This window comes from Aedes aegypti, chromosome 2 (assembly GCF_002204515.2).
Source record: "Aedes aegypti strain LVP_AGWG chromosome 2, AaegL5.0 Primary Assembly, whole genome shotgun sequence".
Lineage (NCBI taxonomy): Eukaryota > Metazoa > Arthropoda > Insecta > Diptera > Culicidae > Aedes > Aedes aegypti.
In genome coordinates, this window is record NC_035108.1 from 438,346,871 (window position 1) to 438,372,715 (window position 25,845).

Consider the following 25,845-nt stretch of genomic DNA (forward strand, 5'->3'; position numbering starts at 1 on the left):
TTTGTTGCTCAGTTTTTTCAATACTAGATTGAACATCCCATCGAATCCAGGAGCTTTCATATTTTTAAGGTGTTTTACAGCTGAGCAAATCTGTTCGAGAGTTATTCTTCTTTCGGGCGGAACGACACAATCAGCATTTTCTAGGCGGACAATGCAATCAGCGACCCTATTTTCGAGCGGACTAACGATATTTGCACCCAGGTTATGCGACTTTACCAAATGTTCACCAATTGCATCAGCTTTCTCTACAGGTGTAATGGAATACCCTTAGAATAGCAGGTGATGCTCCTCCTTTCAAATTCTTCGTTTTCTTATCTGAGAAATAGGCTATATGAAGCTGATGTCTGGGTAAGGGATGTACAAGATTAGCATTATGCTGTTATTGCATCCCGACGGCACTGCAGCAGCGTCCTCGGAAACATCCCCAAATTGCCGTATTGTCAATTATTCGTAATAAATCAATTATTGTATGCTGCTATGAGATGAATTAAGAAATTATAGCAAGTATGTGGTAAACACATTAGGAAATATTACACAATTAACTCTTTAAACACATTTGTTGGCTCCGGGAAGGGCCGATTGAATTGTTGAATTTGCGTAACACGGACACATTTTGGCGGCTTTGGTCGATTTTCTTCAGCCATCTCGAACAAATTAAAGAATATTACACAATCAACTCTTTAAACACATTTGTTGGCTCTGAAAAGTGCCGATTGAATTGTTGAATTTGCGTAACACGGGCACATTTTGACGGCGCACTGGTAGAAATCCTCCTCGCCCGATGAGGTTTGCGGTGGCGATGACGATGGGCGCTTCAACAAGCGGCTTCAGTCGTGGCGGCGTGTTGTTGTCCCATTCGCGTTCCATTGAAAACTGAGCTGAGAATGCGAAAGGCACTCGAGACTTGCTCGCCGACCATGTTCACAGTCTGACGGCAAAAAGAAGAATGAGCGAAGAAGCAGGAATCGGTCTGCTTTTATAGTGCGAAGCGGAACGCAAAAGAAGCGTGGAAAACTGCTTGCACGTGATTGGTTGCGTAAGAAAGGGGTCGACATTTTCCAAATTTTCAATAGTTTATTGTCGATATTCAATAATTTTCTCCATTCGAGGAAATTGCTGTATACATTTCCGATCGATTGGTGGGAAAATTTTTAAAATCTATCGATAAATGACTGAGTTATTAGCGCTCAAAATCTTTCATAATTTCGTGACGGTCGCAAAATTTTAGATTTTCAATTGACACCCAGTATATTGCCGTAAGACGTAGTTAACGTCAAAACTGACCAAAATCGATCATCAATTGCCCATCGCTGGCGGGCAACATGAACTGGAGGGTAAGTGAGGAACATACCATAGCGATCCCCAGCCAATCCGCTATACCATTGGCCGACAAGACTGTGCGGCAACGCAGAGAAACATGACTGTCGTACAGCAGTGGAAGACGAAGACGCGAGGAAGTCCGAGAAGAGCGGAGAATTGCGTTCCAGCAAGCGGCTTTCAAACGTGAGATTAAGCTGAACAAGTCTTAGCTGCTTCAAAGAGCTGTGCCTTGCAGCTGATGCTAATGCTTGGGGGAATTCAGGATCATATAGGCCTATATGTTTACTGGATACACTCGGTAAACTCTTGGAACTCAACAGAGAGCAAGAACGGTCTAGCAAAAAGGTAGTTTCGATGCCGGAAAGGAAAGTCAACGGTGGATGCTATTCGGACGGTGCTGGAGAGAGCCGAGAAAGCATTGAAACAAAAGCGTAGAGGGGATCGTTACTGTGCTGTGGTCACGATAGATGTGAAGAACGCGTTCAACAGCGCCAGATGGGAAGCCATTGCCATTGCGCTACAGACCAAGTGGAATCTGGAGACGTTAAACAGCGCGTTCCGACTTATCATCATGCGAGTGATGAGCGCGTACAGGACTATATCGTCGGAGGTGGAGTATCACAATGATTCAAATCCATGTCTGCTTTCACCTTCTTGTAGGAAGGGCATCTAAAACCACCTGTCTGTACCTCAAGGCTGATCACCGGCAGCTACAGTCAGCTTGAGGAGAGTTCACAGAAGGTGGCCCTGTTTATAGCCTTCATCCCTAGAGTCGGCACGCTATTCAATGCTTCAGTCACATTCTTACGCCTATTCTGACCTTATCTCCTTCGTCAATTGGGGCCACTTTCAACACCTGCAGATTCTTCTCATGCGACCTTTGCGCCTAACTAGGCCACATAGTGATTGTAATGGAAAATAGACCTGAGATGTCCTCACCTGATTGTCTCCGGGTCGAACTGGCCGGAACTGCCCTAACCCCGTAACTGTGGTACAACCTCGGCATTGTGTAGGAGAGGGAGGGTGTACAGGTGTTAATGCTGATATAGATCTTAGGGCTGTGTCCTTTAAATTCCACTCATGTTCCACCTTTCTCTGGTGAAGTTATTAGGGTAAATGGCCGATATCACTCTTTGAATTGTCGAGGATCTACTTATAACCCTTGGCCCCCATTTGCTACCAATCCCAGTTAACACATGATCGTATATGATGAGATATAAGAGTACAAATGTGGAGGTGATATACGCACATTTTGCATGCAGCCTTATGGCGCATGTACGTATATCGCCTCCACTTATGTACTCTTCTGCGCTATCGTATACGAGTTTGTGTCTACTGGGATTGGCTTTTGCACACGACATCTGGTTGTCAATTATGTTAGACATTTTTCTGGCTGCGTGCTAATCGGGTGACCAAACTAGAGTCAGGAACACATAACAAACAAAAGCTCTCCTGAACTACTGACAACCATTTGACACGAAGACTGCACTAAACCGTGACAAAATCTGACTATCTTGATGAGGGCGTATAACTAACCGTTACTTTTACCCCTTTTACCCTTGCTTTGAGTGCTTTGGTTTTACCGTGCACTGTTTGTTTACGAATGAATCAATGCACGAGTGAACTCGTTGACGTTTGAGCAGTGCCGTGTTATTTATGTAACCATGGAAACGCGTGAACTTGGCACTGCTCAAACATCAAATGGACCAATGCACGAGTTCACTCGTTGACGTTTTAGCGGTGCCGTGTTATTTACGTGACCATGGCAACTAGTGAATTTGGCACCGCTCAAATGTCAAAATAGTGAACTCGTGCACTGATCCATTAGCGAACTCGTGCGTCGATCGATGGACCATGGACACGAGTTCACTATTTGACGTTTGAGCGGTGCCTTGTTTTTTACGTGACCATGGCAACGAGTGAATTCGGCACCGCTCAATTGTCAAATTAGTGAACTCGTGCAATGGTCCATGGCAAAGGAGGCCATGGTGCGAGGATGAACACAGGTTGTCTGGACGAACATGGCGAAGTTTGTCAATGCCATGTTGTCTGGATTAATTTTTTCTTCGAATGTTTCCTAATATTTTTTTAACTTTTCGGTTGTTGCGCGAATTTTTGTTCCGCGAATAGTCGCGCGTTGTACTTTGTACAACACCCTTGGTTTATCATGTTCAACATGAAATACCTCGCGATCTAGATTAAATATAGAAAAAAATCTTCGCCAAAGTTGTTTGTTTTCAGTTTCGGAATTCCGCCACCACGCAGCGCAGATATATCGTTTTCAAATTGTTGTCTATTCGAACCGTATATAGTGCGTTCATTATTATGCGGCCTCTTTGCACATTTGTTAAATAAAAATTGCTGAGTATTGTTCTTAAGAAGATTCTTGAGGAATACATTTGGTTTGGTGTTGATAATTATCTTCGTTGTAAAATAATAGCATATAAATTACAACTGTTGTACAAAGTACCTGTTCAGTACAGACAGCCCGAAGATTAAGTTAGTTCTGGGGCTCTTATTGAAAATTTGGTTTTGGAGCCAATTTAGAACGACAAATCTGTTGAAAACCCCTAAGGACCAATGCACGAGTTCATTATTTGACGTTTTAGCGGTGCCGAGTTATTTATGTGACCATGGAAACCAGTGAATTCGGCACCGCTCAAACGTCAAATTAGTGAACTCGTGCATCGGTCCATTGCAACGTACAAATTTGTTTGTAAATTAACTTCGATATTGACATAATAGAGGCTTTGAAAATGTGAGATGTGAATTCCTCTCAGTAATAACGTTGATCTTGAACGCTTGATTTATCTTAAAAAGTAGATTGTACTCCCCTTCCTGCTTTGATATTGATATAGCAGTGAAAACTAAAAACGTTTTTCTGAATTTAGAAATGATAATTTTGAAAGTGATAGGATGGAAGCACTGGTTTTGGCCATACGCCTGTTGTAGCCATAGTGGATCGTTTTACATAGCCAATCAGCATGAAACCTTTTGTGTTCAATAGATCACATTCGCATGATAGTGATACAATCATTTACTCATCCGAATTGATTAAAGCGTAAGAAAAACAATTCATTTTCCTTATAATTTTAACTTCCATAAACCTTATTTGGCCAGAGCACTCCTAATTTGGCCACTCTCATGGGAAATCAATGTGAATTGCCAATTCAGGAAACGAAACAAAATCTCTGGCCTTTATTTACCAACGATATTTTCAAAGCGAAAACATGGTTTTGACTCAGTCCCGATATTTTACATACATAATATGGATTGAAAGCTTACATTTGACATATTTGTAGTATAAATAGGGCTTCCCATATAATTTTTACTGACATCTTCTCTTAGGCTGGCCAAAACCGGTGCTTTTACCCTATTACACAATTAAATCTTGGCTCTTGGCTACTCATGAACAATATTATGCCAAAGTGAAAAAAATATAATTCAAAAATCATTAACAAGCATTTTGGAGCGTATTCAAAAAACGAAAAAAAAAACATATGTTTAAGGGCCTCGTTTTTTATGTTCTGTTTATACATATTAATGGCAATAAAAAAAGTATCGTTTGGAAGAGCTGCTATACATAATCATGAAGTAACGTAAGCAGAAAATGTTACTTTATCAGGCATTGTAGAATTCGTTCTCATTCGTTTTTGAAGCACGATCAAAGCAAGAGAAGAAAAACATCCTATCTGTATCGCTCCATGATCGGCATTGTTTCGGATGCTGTAACAAGCTTGATAAATAACAGCAGCGAACGAGAGAAAGTGATGATAAAACCCATGATAAAACTCATTTCCGATTGGGTGTGCTAGATAAATCTTGTTTTTTATATACTTAGACTATATTTTTTTTCAATATTTTTTGGTATATTCAGTATTTGATGACATAATGAAGTTTGCAAAGATAACTATGCTCTGAGATATACAGTTTTGAATGTTTGCGACTTTTTTTCGATACGCTTCTCACAATTCACAATCAACCATCTACTCTTCGACAGTCGTAAAATTTTGCAAGCCAACCTCCTCCAACCCCTCCCGTTTCGTGGTACACTGCCTAAATGGCCCCCATCGTAAAAGGTTTTCCGTGCTTAATTGTAGCAGATTTTTCGGTAACAACGCTAGAACCGAGCACCCAAGACGAGAAACAGCCCCATCATAAACTATAAATGAAAGCCATGTGATAAAAATACGAAACCGTATCGCTCGACAACCATCATAAGGCGAAAAATGACTAACGAGCCGGGTGGAGTGGATAATTATAGAAAAGTACTAGCGAATATGGCGACGGAGACGACGACGGCGACGAAGACGGTTGATCTCTTTCTCACTCGGAGAAGCTGTCTGCAACGGTGTAGGAACTGAGTTGATAACGTCAGATCTACAGAACCCGCCGGGAATTGGCAATCTACCTTATTTGGGGAAGGGGGGTGGACGAGCGGCACCGGAAAGAGAAATGCCGAAAGAACATTAATTATAATTAAGGCAAAAAACGAAGTGATGAGTGGTTTTTTTCGCTTATTTAATATTTCTAGTCTATTGGGATGACTGGATTTCGTTTAATATAGATTAAGTGTCATTTGTCAGGGGTTGAAAATGCGATAAGAAAATGTTTACGCAAACAAGAGCTATGAAGATGAAACATGTGTGGCAGGTTGGATGATACTGTATGCCCAGGGAAGTCAAGGAAATGTTCATTACGAAAAGATCCTGGACCGACCGGGAATCGAACCCAGACACCTTCAGCATTCAGCTTTGCTTTGTAGCCGCGGACTCTAACCATACGGCTAAGGAAGGCCCCAAACATCAACTACAGAAAGTAGGGAATGGGCAGAATCTGTCGCAAGATTGAGAAAATTGTGATTACAATGAATCCTAGACTATATAGTAAGACTAAAAGACTTAAACTACTAGGAACAAACAAAGAAGAACAAGGAAAAGAAAAAAAACTAGAACATGGAAAAAAGGATAAGAAGAAAATTAAATTAAACGAAAATTTAAATTGATTAGAATGAAAACCAAAAAAATTGGACGTGAACATTTTAATATAAACAACTTACGTAAAATATTGTGAGACGCATCATTCTTCATCACTTCATCTTCAATCATAAACTGACGCGCAGTTCTCCAATCTAGAACTGTCCAACCAACGGGCGTAATTGAACAGCAAAACCACGCCACCCCCACGTCAACCAGAGAAACGCCCGCTCAATAATTCAATAATCATTAAATTGTCATTTTATGATCACGGAGACGATAACTTCACTTCTCCGAGAGGCACTTCGAGAATCCACGTCGCCGAGTGAGTGTACACCCTTATCAATAATTCATGACGCTATCTTTTATAATAAAAATGTAAACTTTTTTCAACCACCACGCTCTCGGCAATCGAACGACGAAACGAACAGTTGACAGCTCTCCCACTCTGCTGGATGTCCGAGTGAAGCTTCCAGCGATCGAAAATATACATTTCAATTGAGTGCTTGCTGCTGGGCTGAGTTTGGTTTTTGCTCCCGGCGCTTTTCAAGTTCAGCTTCTTGTCCAGCCCTCTGTCACTGCTCCACAATCGCAATTGTGTACAAGTTAGAGAGACACATACCGAAAAGTTTCGATTTTGTTTTTCCGCATTGGTAAGCAGAACGGAATCTGGAGTTGCTGGGAGCATAAACCTTTCGCGGTCCACCCTCGCAGCAGCCAACAGGGCAAACCAGAATCGAGACTACACAGAAACAACACATTCCACCACTATGCTGTCGCAACGTCACTTCCACAAACTAAATTTAAACCGTCTAGACGTCGTAAAAGGAGGGTCCCTTTCCGGGGTTTTACATCTTTGGCTGCTGCACTCGTCTCGGAGGGGTTGGCGAAGGTGGTATTGTGGATGAGAGTTTTTCGTGCATCGACATTACGGAAATCAACTTGGTCGAACTAAGAGGGAAAACAGTAAGAGAGCTTGGTGTGATTCTGGCTACAATTAACTGTTCTGATGAAATTGATTTGTAAATAATCAAATGATGCAATTGGTTCCGTAAAATTTATAGCGCGTGAGCCTTCAAAAAATCAGTCGTTGCATATTATTTCGTTTCGTTTTCGAAATCGAATCGAATCGAATCGAAATCGAATCGAAATCGAATCGAAATCGAATCGAAATCGAATCGAAATCGAATCGAATCGAATCGAAATCGAATCGAAATCGAATCGAAATCGAATCGAATCGAAATCGAATCGAAATCGAAATCGAACGAAATCGAATCGAAATCGAATCGAAATCGAATCGAAATCGAATCGAAATCGAACGAAATCGAATCGAAATCGAATCGAAATCGAATCGAAATCGAATCGAAATCGAATCGAAATCGAATCGAAATCGAACGAAATCGAATCGAAATCGAATCGAAATCGAATCGAAATCGAATCGAAATCGAATCGAAATCGAATCGAAATCGAATCGAAATCGAACGAAATCGAATCGAAATCGAATCGAATCGAATCGAAATCGATCGAAATCGAATCGAAATCGAATCGAAACGATCGAAATCGATGAAATCGAATCGAAATCGCATCGAAATCGAATCGAAATCGAATCGAAATCGAATCGAAATCGAATCGAATCGAATCGAAATCGAATCGAAATCGAATCGAAATCGAATCGAAATCGAATCGAATCGAATCGAAATCGAATCGAATCGAATCGAAAATCGAATCGAAATCGAATCGAAATCGATCGAAATCGATCGAAATCGATCGAAATCGAATCGAAATCGAATCGAAATCGAATCGAATCGAATCGAATCGAATCGAATCGAAATCGAATCGAAATCGAATCGAATCGAAATCGAATCGAAATCGAATCGAATCGAATCGAATCGAATCGAAATCGATCGAAATCGAATCGAAAATCGAATCGAAATCGAATCGAAATCGATCGAAATCGAATCGAAATCGAATCGAAATCGAATCGAAATCGAATCGAAATCGAATCGAAATCGAATCGAAATCGAATCGAAATCGGAATCGAAAATCGAATCGAAAATCGAATCGAAATCGATCGAAATCGAATCGAAATCGAATCGAAAATCGAAATCGAAAATCGAATCGAAATCGAATCGAAATCGAATCGAAATCGAATCGAAATCGAATCGAAATCGAATCGAAATCGAATCGAAATCGAATCGAAATCGAATCGAAATCGAATCGAAATCGAATCGAAATCGAATCGGAAATCGAATCGAAATCGAAATCGAAATCGAATCGAAATCGAATCGAAATCGAATCGAAATCGAATCGAAATCGAATCGAAATCGAAATCGAAATCGAATCGAAATCGAATCGAAATCGAATCGAAATCGAATCGAATCGAAATCGAATCGAAATCGAATCGAAATCGAATCGAAATCGAATCGAAATCGAATCGAAAATCGAATCGAAATCGAATCGAAATCGAATCGAACGAATCGAATCGAAATCGAATCGAAATCGAATCGAAATCGAATCGAAATCGAATCGAAATCGAATCGAAAATCGAATCGAAATCGAATCGAAATCGAATCGAAATCGAATCGAAATCGAATCGAAATCGAATCGAAATCGAATCGAAATCGAATCGAAATCGAATCGAAATCGAATCGAAATCGATCGAAATCGAATCGAAATCGAATCGAAATCGAATCGAAATCGAATCGAAATCGAATCGAAATCGAATCGAAATCGAATCGAAATCGAATCGAAATCGAATCGAAATCGATCGAATCGAATCGAAATCGAATCGAAATCGAATCGAAATCGAATCGAAATCGAATCGAATCGAATCGAAATCGAATCGAAATCGAATCGAAATCGAATCGAAATCGAATCGAAATCGAATCGAATCGAATCGAATCGAATCGAATAATCGAAATCGAATCGAAATCGAATCGAAATCGAATCGAAATCGAATCGAAATCGAATCGAAATCGAATGAAATCGAATCGAAATCGAATCGAAATCGAAAATCGAATCGAAATCGAATCGAAATCGAATCGAAATCGAATCGAAATCGAATCGAAATCGAAATCGAAAATCGAATCGAAATCGAATCGAAATCGAATCGAAATCGAATCGAAATCGAATCGAAATCGAATCGAAATCGAATCGAAATCGAATCGAAATCGAATCGAAATCGAATCGAAATCGAATCGAAATCGAATCGAAATCGAATCGAAATCGAATCGAAATCGAATCGAAATCGAATCGAAATCGAATCGAAATCAATCGAAATCGAATCGAAATCGAATCGAAATCGAATCGAATCGAATCGAAATCGAATCGAAATCGAATCGAAATCGAATCGAAATCGAATCGAAATCGAATCGAAATCGAATCGAAATCGAATCGAAAATCGAATCGAAAAATCGAATCGAAATCGAATCGAAATCGAAATCGAAATCGAATCGAAATCGAATCGAAATCGAATCGAAATCGAATCGAAATCGAATCGAAATCGAATCGAAATCGAATCGAAATCGAATCGAAATCGAATCGAAATGAATCGAAATCGAATCGAAATCGAATCGAAATCGAATCGAAATCGAATCGAAATCGAATCGAAATCGAATCGAAATCGAATCGAAATCGAATCGAAATCGAATCGAAATCGAATCGAAATCGAATCGAAATCGAATCGAAATCGAATCGAAATCGAATCGAAATCGAATCGAAATCGAATCGAAATCGAATCGAAATCGAATCGAAATCGAATCGAAATCGAATCGAAATCGAATCGAAATCGAATCGAAATCGAATCGAAATCGAATCGAAATCGAATCGAAATCGAAATCGAAATCGAATCGAAATCGAATCGAAATCGAATCGAAATCGAATCGAAATCGAATCGAAATCGAATCGAAATCGAATCGAAATCGAATCGAAATCGAATCGAAATCGAATCGAAATCGAATCGAAATCGAATCGAAATCGAATCGAAATCGAATCGAAATCGAATCGAAATCGAATCGAAAATCGAATCGAAATCGAAATCGAATCGAAATCGAATCGAAATCGAATCGAAATCGAATCGAAATCGAATCGAAATCGAAATCGAAATCGAATCGAAATCGAAATCGAATCGAAATCGAATCGAAATCGAATCGAAATCGAATCGAAATCGAATCGAAATCGAATCGAAATCGAATCGAAATCGAATCGAAATCGAATCGAAATCGAATCGAAATCGAATCGAAATCGAATCGAAATCGAATCGAAATCGAATCGAAATCGAATCGAAATCGAATCGAAATCGAATCGAAATCGAATCGAAATCGAATCGAAATCGAATCGAAATCGAATCGAAATCGAATCGAAATCGAATCGAAATCGAATCGAAATCGAATCGAAATCGAATCGAAATCGAATCGAATCGAATCGAAATCGAATCGAAATCGAATCGAAATCGAATCGAAATCGAATCGAAATCGAATCGAAATCGAATCGAAATCGAATCGAAAATCGAATCGAAATCGAATCGAAATCGAATCGAAATCGAATCGAAATCGAATCGAAATCGAATCGAAATCGAATCGAAATCGAATCGAAATCGAATCGAAATCGAATCGAAATCGAATCGAAATCGAATCGAAATCGAATCGAAATCGAATCGAAATCGAATCGAAATCGAATCGAAATCGAATCGAAATCGAATCGAAATCGAATCGAAATCGAATCGAAATCGAATCGAAATCGAATCGAAAATCGAATCGAAATCGAATCGAAATCGATCGAATCGAATCGAATCGAATCGAAATCGAATCGAAATCGAATCGAAATCGAATCGAAATCGAATCGAAATCGAATCGAAATCGAATCGAAATCGAATCGAAATCGAATCGAAATCGAATCGAAATCGAATCGAAATCGAATCGAAATCGAATCGAAATCGAATCGAAATCGAATCGAAATCGAATCGAATCGATAAATCGAATCGAAATCGAATCGAAATCGAATCGAAATCGAATCGAAATCGAATCGAAATCGAATCGAAATCGAATCGAAATCGAATCGAAATCGAATGAAATCGAATCGAAATCGAATCGAAATCGAATCGAAATCGAATCGAAATCGAATCGAAATCGAATCGAATCGAAATCGGAATCGAAATCGAATCGAAATCGAATCGAAATCGAATCGAAATCGAATCGAAATCGAATCGAAATCGAATCGAAATCGAATCGAAATCGAAGATCGAAATCGAATCGAAATCGAATCGAAATCGAATCGAAATCGAATCGAAATCGAATCGAATCGATCGAAATCGAAATCGAATCGAAATCGAATCGAAATCGAATCGAAATCGAATCGAAATCGAATCGAAATCGAATCGAAATCGAATCGAATCGAATCGAAACATCGAATCGATCGAAATCGAATCGAAATCGAATCGAATCGAATCGAAATCGAATCGAATGAATCGAAATCGAATCGAAATCGAATCGAAATCGAATCGAAATCGAATCGAAATCGAATCGAAATCGAATCGAAATCGAATCGAAATCGAATCGAAAATCGAATCGAAATCGAATCGAAATCGAACGATCGAATCGAAATCGAATCGAAATCGAATCGAAATCGAATCGAAATCGAATCGAAATCGAATCGAATCGAACGAAATCGAATCGAAATCGAATCGAAATCGAATCGAATCGAAATCGAATCGAAATCGAATCGAAATCGAATCGAATCGAATCGAATCGAAATCGAATCGAAATCGAATCGAAATCGAATCGAAATCGAATCGAAATCGAATCGAAATCGAATCGAAATCGAATCGAAATCGAATCGAAATCGAATCGAAATCGAATCGAAATCGAATCGAAATCGAATCGAAATCGAATCGAAATCGAATCGAAATCGAATCGAAATCGAATCGAAAATCGAATCGAAATCGAATCGAAATCGATCGAAATCGATCGAAATCGAATCGAAATCGAATCGAAATCGAATCGAAATCGAATCGAAATCGAATCGAAATCGAATCGAAATCGAATCGAAATCGAATCGAAATCGAATCGAAATCGAATCGAAAATCGAAATCGAACGAATCGAATCGAAATCGAATCGAAATCGAATCGAACATCGAATCGAAATCGAATCGAATCGAATCGAAATCGAATCGAAATCGAATCGAAATCGAATCGAAATCGAATCGAAAATCGAATCGAAATCGAATCGAAATCGAATCGAAATCGAATCGAAATCGAATCGAAATCGAATCGAAATTCGAATCGAAATCGAATCGAAATCGAATCGAAATCGAATCGAAATCGAATCGAAATCGAATCGAAATCGAATCGAAATCGAATCGAAATCGAATCGAAATCGAATCGAAATCGAATCGAAATCGAATCGAAATCGAATCGAAATCGAATCGAAATCGAATCGAAATCGAATCGAAATCGAATCGAAATCGAATCGAAATCGAATCGAAATCGAATCGAAATCGAATCGAAATCGAATCGAAATCGAATCGAAATCGAATCGAAATCGAATCGAAATCGAATCGAAATCGAATCGAAATCGAATCGAAATCGAATCGAAATCGAATCGAAATCGAATCGAAATCGAATCGAAATCGAATCGAAATCGAATCGAATCGAATCGAAATCGAATCGAAATCGAATCGAAATCGAATCGAAATCGAATCGAAATCGAATCGAAATCGAATCGAAATCGAATCGAAATCGAATCGAAATCGAAATCGAATCGAAATCGAATCGAAATCGAATCGAAATCGAATCGAAATCGAATCGAATCGAATCGAAATCGAATCGAAATCGAATCGAAATCGAATCGAAATCGAATCGAAATCGAATCGAAATCGAATCGAAATCGAATCGAAATCGAATCGAAATCGAATCGAAATCGAATCGAAATCGAATCGAAATCGAATCGAAATCGAATCGAAATCGAATCGAAATCGAATCGAAATCGAATCGAAATCGAATCGAAATCGAATCGAAATCGAATCGAAATCGAATCGAAATCGAATCGAAATCGAATCGAAATCGAATCGAAATCGAATCGAAATCGAATCGAAATCGAATCGAAATCGAATCGAAATCGAATCGAAATCGAATCGAAATCGAATCGAATCGAAATCGAATCGAAATCGAATCGAAATCGAATCGAAATCGAATCGAAATCGAATCGAAATCGAATCGAAATCGAATCGAAATCGAATCGAAATCGAATCGAAATCGAATCGAATCGAAATCGAATCGAAATCGAATCGAAATCGAATCGAAATCGAATCGAAATCGAATCGAAATCGAATCGAAATCGAATCGAAATCGAATCGAATCGAATCGAAATCGAATCGAAATCGAATCGAAATCGAATCGAATCGAATCGAAATCGAATCGAAATCGAATCGAAATCGAATCGAAATCGAATCGAATCGAATCGAAATCGAATCGAAATCGAATCGAAATCGAATCGAAATCGAATCGAAATCGAATCGAAATCGAATCGAAATCGAATCGAAATCGAATCGAAATCGATCGAAATCGAATCGAAATCGAATCGAAATCGAATCGAAATCGAATCGAAATCGAATCGAAATCGAATCGAAATCGAATCGAAATCGAATCGAAATCGAATCGAAATCGAATCGAAATCGAATCGAAATCGAATCGAAATCGAATCGAAATCGAATCGAAATCGAATCGAAATCGAATCGAAATCGAATCGAAATCGAATCGAAATCGAATCGAAATCGAATCGAAATCGAATCGAAATCGAATCGAAATCGAATCGAAATCGAATCGAAATCGAATCGAAATCGAATCGAAATCGAATCGAAATCGAATCGAAATCGATCGAAATCGAATCGAAATCGAATCGAAATCGAATCGAATCGATCGAAATCGAATCGAAATCGAATCGAAATCGAATCGAAATCGAATCGAAATCGAATCGAAATCGAATCGAAATCGAATCGAAATCGAATCGAAATCGAATCGAAATCGAATCGAAATCGAATCGAAATCGAATCGAATCGAATCGAAATCGAATCGAAATCGAATCGAAATCGAATCGAAATCGAATCGAAATCGAATCGAAATCGAATCGAAATCGAATCGAATCGAATCGAAATCGAATCGAATCGAATCGAATCGAATCGAAATCGAATCGAAATCGAATCGAAATCGAATCGAAATCGAATCGAAATCGAATCGAAATCGAATCGAAATCGAATCGAAATCGAATCGAAATCGAATCGAAATCGAATCGAAATCGAATCGAAATCGAATCGAAATCGAATCGAAATCGAATCGAAATCGAATCGAAATCGAATCGAAATCGAATCGAAATCGAATCGAAATCGAATCGAATCGAATCGAAATCGAATCGAAATCGAATCGAAATCGAATCGAAATCGAATCGAAATCGAATCGAAATCGAATCGAAATCGAATCGAAATCGAATCGAAATCGAATCGAAATCGAATCGAAAATCGAATCGAAATCGAATCGAAATCGAATCGAAATCGAATCGAAATCGAATCGAAATCGAATCGAAATCGAATCGAAATCGAATCGAAATCGAATCGAAATCGAATCGAAATCGAATCGAAATCGAATCGAATCGAATCGACGAAATCGAATCGAAATCGAATCGAAATCGAATCGAATCAACGAATCGAATCGAAATCGAATCGAAATCGAATCGAAATCGATCGAAATCGAATCGAAATCGAATCGAAATCGAATCGAAATCGAATCGAAATCGAATCGAAATCGAATCGAAATCGAATCGAAATCGAATCGAAATCGAATCGAAATCGAATCGAAATCGAATCGAAATCGAATCGAAATCGAATCGAAATCGAATCGAAATCGAATCGAAATCGAATCGAAATCGAATCGAAATCGAATCGAAATCGAATCGAAATCGAATCGAAATCGAATCGAAATCGAATCGAAATCGAATCGAATCGAATCGAATCGAATCGAAATCGAATCGAAATCGAATCGAATCGAATCGAAATCGAATCGAAATCGAATCGAAATCGAATCGAAATCGAATCGAAATCGAATCGAAATCGAATCGAAATCGAATCGAAATCGAATCGAAATCGAATCGAAATCGAATCGAATCGAATCGAAATCGAATCGAAATCGAATCGAAATCGAATCGAAATCGAATCGAAATCGATCGAATCGAATCGAAATCGAATCGAAATCGAATCGAAATCGAATCGAAATCGAATCGAAATCGAATCGAAATCGAATCGAAATCGAATCGAAATCGAATCGAAATCGAATCGAATCGAATCGAAATCGAATCGAAATCGAATCGAAATCGAATCGAAATCGAATCGAAATCGAATCGAAATCGAATCGAAATCGAATCGAATCGAATCGAATCGAATCGAAATCGATCGAATCGAATCGAAATCGAATCGAAATCGAATCGAAATCGAATCGAATCGAATCGAATCGAATCGAAATCGAATCGAAATCGAATCGAAATCGAATCGAAATCGAATCGAAATCGAATCGAAATCGAATCGAAATCGAATCGAAATCGAATCGAAATCGAATCGAAATCGAATCGAAATCCAATCGAAATCAATCGAAATCCAATCGAAATCCAATCGAAATCCAATCGAAATCCAATCGAAATCCAATCGAAATCCAATCGAAATCCAATCGAAATCCATCGAAATCCAATCGAAATCCAATCGAAATCCAATCGAAATCCAATCGAAATCCAATCGAAATCCAATCGAAATCCAATCGAAATCCAATCGAAATCCAATCGAAATCCAATCGAAATCCAATCGAAATCCAATCGAAATCCAATCGAAATCCAATCGAAATCCAATCGAAATCCAATCGAAATCCAATCGAAATCCAATCGAAATCCAATCGAAATCCAATCGAAATCCAATCGAAATCCAATCGAATCGAATCCAATCGAAATCCATCGAAATCCAATCGAAATCCAATCGAAATCCAATCGAAATCCAATCGAAATCCAATCGAAATCCAATCGAAATCCAATCGAAATCCAATCGAAATCCAATCGAAATCCATCGAAATCCAATCGAAATCCAATCGAAATCCAATCGAAATCAATCGAAATCCAATCGAAATCCAATCGAAATCCAATCGAAATCAATCGAAATCCAATCGAAATCCAATCGAAAATCCAATCGAAATCCAATCGAAATCCAATCGAAATCCAATCGAAATCCATTCGAAATCCAATCGAAATTCAACGCTTCTAATTAGCTCAAAACTCAAGTAATGACTTTTTGACAGTCCAAATCCGCTCATCTCTCAGTCAAAAACGGAAATTGTTCTTAAGCAACCGCCTTCGCTTTGGGGCTTTGTGATACGATCATTATGTCGTGACGAAGAGCGATAATGTGTATCTTAACTCTTTAAGAGCAAGCATTAAAAAAGCAATGCAGAACCAGAGCAGCGAAGAGCTGTTGCTCATCAACCAACGTCGTCTTCGTCATGACACAGTTACGATGTTTGTTCGCTTCGAGCCGCCGCCGCGGAGCTGTTTAGAAACCTCAACTCCACGGCGATGCAACGAAAGGCTCTCCGACCGAACGAAGAAGAGGTGGAACAGATTATGTAATTATCATAAATGCGACAATAATTTTCATGCTTTAATTATGCAAATTATGCGCGGTAATCATGCACATTAACTCACATGTCGACATTTGGTGGATATTACACGATGGTTCGGACAGATGCTAATGTGGGCATGGTCGGCAAAACAAACCGTGAGAAGGGGCCTACCTGCTGACTGGCGTGTGCTGGATAATGAAAAATCGATGCTCCTGTTCCCCAGTTTCCCGTAGCAAAGGCAGGTCCTGGTGAGGGATGGCCTCTACGCGTTACTTCAACTCCCTGAAGCATAATGAAGGTGCTTTGTCTCTTGATGATGGTGGCGGCGGTCTTTGTGGTCGCAGAAAAAAAGTTGTCCGCACTTTTATGATGTGCGAGAAGTGGCATAATGAAGCCGTGTGTGGACTGACAAAGTTCTCCACTGGAAGCCAGTCAAAATGGTTTCATTATCCCTAGCAGCTACTCGTTAATGGAGTTATCAGTATCAATACGCTTGATTTATGGCGTTAATTGAGGTATTATGTTTTGTCGAAATTGAGTTAGATTGTGTGCATGAACGCAATCAAATAGTATCTATTAGGAATTTTAGCGATATAGGCTTCATAAAACCTTAGTAGAACCACGATAGAATTCAAAAATCAATAACTATACTTCCGAACAATATAACGAAGTCCGAACACGATTTCCACCCGCCGCGGCACCAACAACAGCAGTCATTCAACTACCCCGAAAAATCTGATTAGCCTTTTCATTTGGAAAAAGGCCTTCAACAGCTTCATTATCGCTTAATTACGCGGCATTCTGTGTAGCAAACTGAAGAGCACAGCCCTGAGGGCAGTTTCAGCGCGCGCGAAGAGATATTTTGGAAAACTTTTACCCAACAACACCCAGCTCAGAACGGCTCTTCAATGTGGAGAAAGGATGAACTTTCTGTGATTTTCTTTCTCTTCAGGGCGCGAGTGAGAGGAAATTGAAAATTCCTTTTGTGGATGAAGGTGACAGTCGGTGAGGAATCTGTACATTTATGTACATTGTGCTTTTTACTGGACTAAGAGTTTGATTTAAATTGTTGAATGACACAAATTCGTTTGCTCAAATGACAAAAGTTCGCACTTTTTTCTATTAACCCTCTAATACCCAACCCCGCCTTTAGACGGGGTACACTTTGGAATTTTGTGTATTTTTTCGTAGCTCGGAAATCAAAATGATTTTATTTTTGGCTTATACCTTGACTCATAACACGCATATAAGAAAAGTTTTTTATGACTTTTGAAACTTTTTTGCATTTTTAGAAATTGTTTGAAAAATTGCATTCTTATATAACCTACAAATGCCTGGGCTTCATTTAACGTGTAATATAAAAAATCGTACCTTTTATATTTTTCTACGATTAACCTATCACAAACGAAAAGCCTGGTGGTATTAAAATCATTTCAAACCTGTTTTTCCGTTAGTTACACGGAAAATAAAATACGCTCCGAAAAAAAATTAAAAATTTAATATTTTTTAAAACACCGTAACAATTAAAATTTTTATTATTGCCAAAAATCTACAACTAGAAAAGGCTTCAAGAAAAAATTAAAAAAGCTAGGGATGTTCAAAAATAAAAATTATAAAAATCAAAAACCAAAATTTAAAAATTTGCGAATAAAAATAAATAAATACCCAAAACGTGTTTAGAACGATTTTAGATAACGAAAAATAATACTTAAATCGAAAATAAAAATTTGGGTATTAGAGGGTTAAATAATTGCATTTTAAACTGGATAATTTTTAATGAAGTTTTGGCGTTAAAACAATTAATTTCACTGTAAAAATCTTTTTTATAGACCCTGATACTACTCAACAACCTTACTCCGAAATACTCGATTTGTAGAGCCCTTTCCCATCTATCATCCGCGAAGCAAACAATTTGTCTGGATCTGTTGATAACCGTTCCTTGATTGTTACACCCAGCGCTTCGCATAACACTTGTCGTACTCCCGTAATATATATTGAAGTGTTCCCATAAAATTTTCCCACCATCCATCGTCCATGCTTCCCGAAAAACCCTGTTATCGTCCATGATTTTCCGTACATCAACAAACACCATTGTATGCAGCTTTTAAATCCATGAAAAGATGATCCAGGAGGTAGATCCCTCATGGCATTTGTTACAACGCATCGATGGTCACCCCCCGGCCTGAACTCGGCTAATGTACAAAAGGGTCAGGGCACAATTGTCAGTGTGGACAAAAGAGACTGGATGATAGGTGTCATTTGATCGAAGCTGAGTCATTATCATTCTTGAATACCTTTGGCGATTTATTTTGTTAGATTTGCAGTAACAACTCATTAAAATTTAAAGATATATTTGAATCCATAATATTAAGAACCTATTCGTAAGTAACACACATGAAATCGAATTGCATATCATTAAATTTGTTGCGTTTTATAGGCGAGAAAGATCGCTTTATTAGCTCCGACCATAGTGCAAACTTAGCTAAAAAACATCGATAGGAATTATTAGCCTAAGTTGCGATAATCGAAGGTAAACGGAATCATTAAGAACTATTTCAATCAATACTTTTCTACATGCTAACTGATTATGATTATAACAGATCGATTGCCTAACTGATCTAAGGTACCTAACAGGGAGAAAACAACCTAAACTAGTGCGAACACCAAGATTGTAAGTAGACACTGCAGTTAGTACAAATCATTACGATCTAATTACTATTGTTATTTACAGCTAAAAGCAAAATAAAATTTGAATTACGCTAAACGGACTTCGTCGTTCTAACAGCATTCTTGATAGTTCTGGTCTTAACGACTCGGATAAAGTCAGCTTTTTCGGGACTATCGTGATGAATTCAGCTCAGTTTACTTATTGCTCTATTGATCTTGAGCTTTTGAAAAGCATTGTTAAGGTGAATATGCATCAAAGCCTAACCTTAAAGCACCGATTTAGAGAACCGGACATCGGTTTGAGCTGAAAACTTAATCGATTGGTCGCCCGATAGTGGTGACCGAACGATTAAGTTTTCAGCTTGAACGGATGTTTAGTTCTCTAGATTTGTGCTCTTGAAAACTTTAGGTTTGGCTTCGATGCAACTTCATCTTAAGCTCCCTCAAAGCAGGGGTTGTGGTTTCCATTTTCTGCTGCACATTCGTAGACACTTCCTCCGTTGTCTAGACCTGCGCTCCCAGAGCCGTTGAGGTGTTCAACGATGTACTGGTGCCATCTTTCAATGACCTCACGTCAATTTGCTCCAAGCATTAAACGTTTAATAGAACCTTCAAAATTAATTAGTAAATTGCCACTCTGGTCCTTTGAAGCCACCGGAATGATCCCTGTAGAAGTCCGTATTGTGGAGATATCTAATGTTCGTCTTAAATAAAAACACGCTGAATCTTAGTGATTTTTCGAGCATTTGAAGTGAATACCCAAGAAACATGAACAGCTGCCCAGCAGTTCATCGAACTGAACTAAGCTTAAGATTGATTTTTACAAATCTTATTCAAATGTTTGTTGGATAGCCACTTCGATCTTTAGTGGACATCAGAATGACTATCATATAAACATATATTGTAAATAAGACAATACGGTTTTTGTTTCAGCACCAGTGAATCGACATCTCCTTTTTTGGATCTTAAGTTTTAAGGCTGATACAATAATGAATGAATAGTCATGTTTTTTTTTGGTGTGCTTTAATATTAGGTATTCCAAGGCTCAAACTTCCTAGTTTTTCGCGTGTTTGATCTATATTGAGATTTGAATAGCTATTAAGGAAAAGGTTGCAAATTCACATGGCGCTTTCTCCGCTCCTGGAGGAAAACTCTAAAATTTCTTGAAGAACTTTTTGAGATGTTCTTAGAAGATAAATGAATTATTGTAGATATTTCTTGAACAATTGATAAGATTTCTTTGGGGAAACTATGTCAAGTCAACCTAGATAAAAAGTTACTCCATTTTCAATCGTAATTTTTGTATTTTCAACCTGTCGCTTCAAGAGGATTCATGGCTCTTTATCTGCAAAAATTCATACATTTCAACAGGAAAAACCAAATTGAAATAAATCGCAAAAAAATCTGCGATAAGTTTTCGCTCCAGTAACTGCACAAAGTCGCGCCTACACGTCCAAAAGCAAAAACTCACACCGTCAGCAGAGGCATTTTATTTATCATCACATGGCGCATTATGAGGAAAAAAAACTCAACGATGCAGATGCTCCCATTCGAATGCACAGAATGCCTCTCGCTGGATGTGGTCTCTGTGCTTGCTGTTTGCCTGGACGGCCACCGTGCGTGAGTTTATTGGTCCTTCGTACTGTGCCGGCACAGTGGTCCAGATTTGAAAAATCATGGCAAAAAATACGCAATTTCAAAAATATAATTGTTAAGCAAACTAAGGCAAGATAATTCATCTCTAGCCGATTCTTTAGACTTAGAAAAGCATATGACCAAGACTTCTCCGCGAGGAACGATATGCAGAAGCTACTTCTTTCTAGCGTTACGTCCCATCTGGAAGAAAGCCTGCTTCTAAGTTTAGTGTTCTTATGAACACTTCCACGGTTCTCAACTAAGGAAGTTATGAAAATTGTGTTTTGCCAGCTTTCAAGAAAACTGAACCTCTGTGTTCCGGCGAGGTTATCACTTTGCGTTATGAATATGGATATCTCAAGTGCCGTGGTGGGAACGAGGAGAAACAATATGGATGGAACGGTTATCAGTTCGACAGTAAACTTTATCTCGCCACGGAACATCCCGGGCGAAAAAGTGCAGTCTCAGCAAAAAAGTGGTGCCTCGAGATGGTTTCCAACAGCACTGATGAGCAGCCACAGCTCAGGGCTGAGGGAAAAATTTGCATTTCACTACATGATTTCCCTCTTGACGCGATGATGGCCTACCGAAGCTCGAAGATGACAACGACATGTGGAGGCGTATCCGCACGATCTCTGCTGCTAGGGCTCGGTCCTCGGTCTTGGGCTGAGTGTACACAACGATGACGATGATGATGATTGCATCTCACACTCTCTGTGCTCCTGGGGGCTTCGGGGGCCTTGGTGCATCCGTCGCACAAAGGGGTATTTAATAACTGGTCAAAAGTCAATTTTAAAATTGCCGTTGTGGAAGAATGCCTTGTGCTCAGTTTAATCTTATTTAGCACTATTTTAGCACTGCATCATTTCAAAATCAGGGTTTGAAAAAGTCGTACGCAATTGGTTTTCAGTTTTTTTATATAATTTCAGTTTCCAATGACAAAATATAATGCAGGCAGATTACCAAATCAGCGGGTATATCAAATATGTAGTATAGTTTTATGTAACGTTGGTACGAAAAGCTTAATTAAACACACAAACATCAGCAGTTTTCAAACGTCAGAGATTGGTAGGCTACGAAGATTAGAATACAAAGATTTCCATTATTTGTTGGATTTGCTACTAGAGTAAGTTTTCAATGTTAGTTATTTCGAAAATATTCAAGAAATTGATCCTATTTTCGATACCTTGATGTTCGCTATTAACCTTTACGTTCCCGACCCGCGACAAGGCATTTTCGAATAGATGCCATTTCATCAATTTTCATTTGTTTTTTTTTTTTAACTACCCTCAGTTGACTTTAAAAGGTACAATTTATTTTCCATAAATTCTGCATTTCAGAATTATGCCGGAGATATTCCAGTATGTATTGGGGTCACGGTGGTGCCAAATTTGAGAAATATGATTATTTTCTTTACTTATTTCTATTACAACATCGGAGTTTAAATGTAAAACGTATGAGAATGATTAATTATGATTATATGATAATAATTTAAAATAGTTGACAATTCCGGAATACCTTCTCAATCTTCGTAAATTCGAGAGAACCTGTCAATAAACGCAAAAATAAATTTTGTATAATAAATAAAACATGCCGTCCAACGTTTCAATCTTCAAGAATTCAAATGAACATGTCAACGAACGAAGAATAAACTCAATTCCAACTGATGTGGCCACTCTAAAACACCATGCTCAGGTTCTTTGGCCTCCAAGGCCTCTTTGAGGACATTTCCGTTTAATGACCATAACAAGCCGTGCGGCGTCACAATCTTCATGAATATGAATGAACATTATGGATGAGTTTTGGACGGAAATGTTTGGATGTGTTACATTTGTTGATATCAAGTTTTTGTTTTTCATCTATTGATAAACTCTCAAATTCACGAAGATTGAGACGTCGCAATATATGTTTTAGACAACATAGAAATGTCCTCAAAGGGGCCTCGGCGGAACCGGCCACGATGTTCCGGAATGGACAACTATTTCAAAATATGCTCAAATGATCATATTCCGGAATAATCAGTACGAACCGGTATATGACCAGTATGGTTTCGAACTCAGCAAGACGTAAAGGTTAATAAATCTTACTTTTATACATTATCCTTTTCTGCTATTAACATCGTAATCAGTTTGTCTATTGTGAGACTAAACGTTTCTTACAGTTATGTTTTTATTATAAGTTTGGAGTACCAATAGTTCGTCTTCAATTGATGACTTATTGAGACATGATATTTATATGTACAAAATCCATCATTGAAATATAAGCCCATTTGTTAAAGCTATTTCAGAAACCTCACAAATGTATTATTAGTTTGTGGTTTCTTAGAGACGATTGCATCAATTGCAATGCATTGGTGCAGTGGCGTACCCAGAAAATCGCTATGGGGGATTTTTTATTTTTATATTTTCGAGGAGATTTACAGTACTTTGAAACAGGGTAACTTATAAGTTGAACCAGGGTTTATATTCAAAACCAGATTTCTAATTCCCGGAATTTCCCGAATGCCTTAAAGTTTACAACCAGATGACATGGTTCTGCGACTTCATATTTTTAGAAATTTTCAATAGACTTTCAAAATGTTAATTTTCAAACTTTGGATTTTGAAAGAATATCTTTGAATACATAAGTTTTTGCTTACCGAACTACTAGTATTCATTTTCAATCGAGCGGGTCAACATATAGAGGTTACCATGCATCTATTCAAATTCATATGAAATCCGGAAAAAATTTGGAATAGGGTCTTAAAATGTTTGATAAAATCTTGTTTTTATTAAATAACACGACAGAGCGTGTTCTTGCTACTACTTTGGCATAATTTCCCGCTCAAATAATGGATCAATTATGTTTGAACTTTTATTTTAAAAATTGTTCCAAATTTGAACCTTGACACTTTTGATCATGTTTGATGTTCGCTTCGCCAACAAATTTCCACTGGAGTTTCACTTTGAAAAAAAAAAGTTCTAACATTGCTCTTATCTGACATTTCTGGAGGGACACAGAAAACAAAATACACCCAAAAATTGAGTTTGAACCAAGGGGTGTCACAAAAGCTCAAAAAGAAGACATTTTGTTTTACTTAAATCAACAAAAAACAATCAAAAATTGAGTAAACTTGGGTTTCTGGTCTAAACCTAAGCGTTTGGTTCTAAAATTAGAACAGGGGTTTGAGACCCTATTGTATAGAAAAATCTACTCTGTCTTTCTAAACTTAGATAAAATAATAACAAAACTCCGAACAAACTTTGCTAAAAAGTCGTCAAAAATAAGCAAAAATCCGCCCAAGAATATCTTATGGACCTTACAATTTATTCATCCATCAAAAAGCTCTTCATGAGTTCATTAAGGATCTTATAAGCAATACGTTGAGAATGGCAAAAAAAATTCTGTAAATCTGCAGAAATCCATACAAAATCTCGTCAAGAACCTTACAACCTCATCCGGATTAGCATACAAGTCTTCTCTCAGGAATCCGTCAAAAAACAGTTATTCAAGAATGTGTTCAGAATTTAAATGGGTTACCAGTTAGATCTTCTAAAAAAAATCCCAGAAATGTTTTAGCACGGCTCTTTGCCAACTACTAGGAATTCACCCTAAATTTCAAGAGAAATCATCCAAATTTTTTTAAGAAACCACTTTGAATCTTATTTGCAATGCACTTATTATGTTTAGTGATTTTCCAAAGAACTTCCAAGTAAGTTGCCAATTGTTGCCTCGATTCCATTTTGGATTTCACAAAAATATGTCATCAAAAATGTGCCATGAATCTTAACAGAAATTCATAAAGCTCATCTACAACCTTGCAGGGAATCCCTAAGTAATCTCCTAAACACTTTTAAAGGGTCTCAATGATGTTTCCAAAGAACCCCTTTGATTGTGCTTATTTTCTTCAGCCAGAAATTCGCAAAGCATTTCACAAGAAATCGGTTAAGAGTAGGAGCGGTTTTTTCGGTTTAAAGTAGATATACTGGAAACCGTTAACTATCTTTCTAGTCGATCAGTCTTAGGAAAGAAAGGGTTAATACTAGACAACGGACAAGCATGATCAAGTGGCATCAAAGACGAAATAATGACCTCCATGTTTCTTGCAGTTTAGTTTAGTTTTTTTATGGCACACAAGGTAATAGAGCAAAATTTAGAATGTCGTGAAAAGTGTACTGGGTTCTTTCAAACTTGGGTACCTTTTGTAGTACCAAGGGACCAAATACAGTGCTAGAAGTAGTACCCATTCTAAACCCAACTACTATGTTTCTTTTCGTCTCTGGTGGCACAGTAGAGAAATTTCCTGACGAAAAGTGGCGATGGCTGAAGTGGGAATTAAGCCCACACCGCACGGCCAATGAATTACTTTGTTATCGCTTATTAGACTTCATGTTATAGCTAAATTCACGAAGTTCAGTCGAAACGAATACATGTGTGAAAATTAAAAGTTTTATTTTCCGCCAAAATTTCGTGAGTGCTCTTCAAAGAATGTAAGATTACGATTCCAATGACATACTGATTTTAAATTTTGGTTAAAACAATGCTGAAATAACCAGCCATGTTTTTTCAGTGTGTTTTTTTGAAAAATATACAACTTTAAGTAAAAATTTGGGCTACAAAATGCA

General features: G+C 38.0%; 1 protein-coding gene and 1 long non-coding RNA gene across 3 annotated transcripts in view; both read left to right on the forward strand.

The window, feature by feature from the left end:
- The window catches only part of LOC5568000 (ras-interacting protein RIP3), an 899,140-nt gene that overhangs the window by 671,716 nt on the left and 201,579 nt on the right, over positions 1-25,845 (forward strand). The window lies entirely within an intron of this gene.
- LOC110677118 lies at positions 19,110-19,614 on the forward strand. Its single transcript, XR_002500963.1, has 3 exons — positions 19,110-19,320; positions 19,377-19,469; positions 19,540-19,614. It is a non-coding gene; the product is annotated as an uncharacterized LOC110677118 (long non-coding RNA).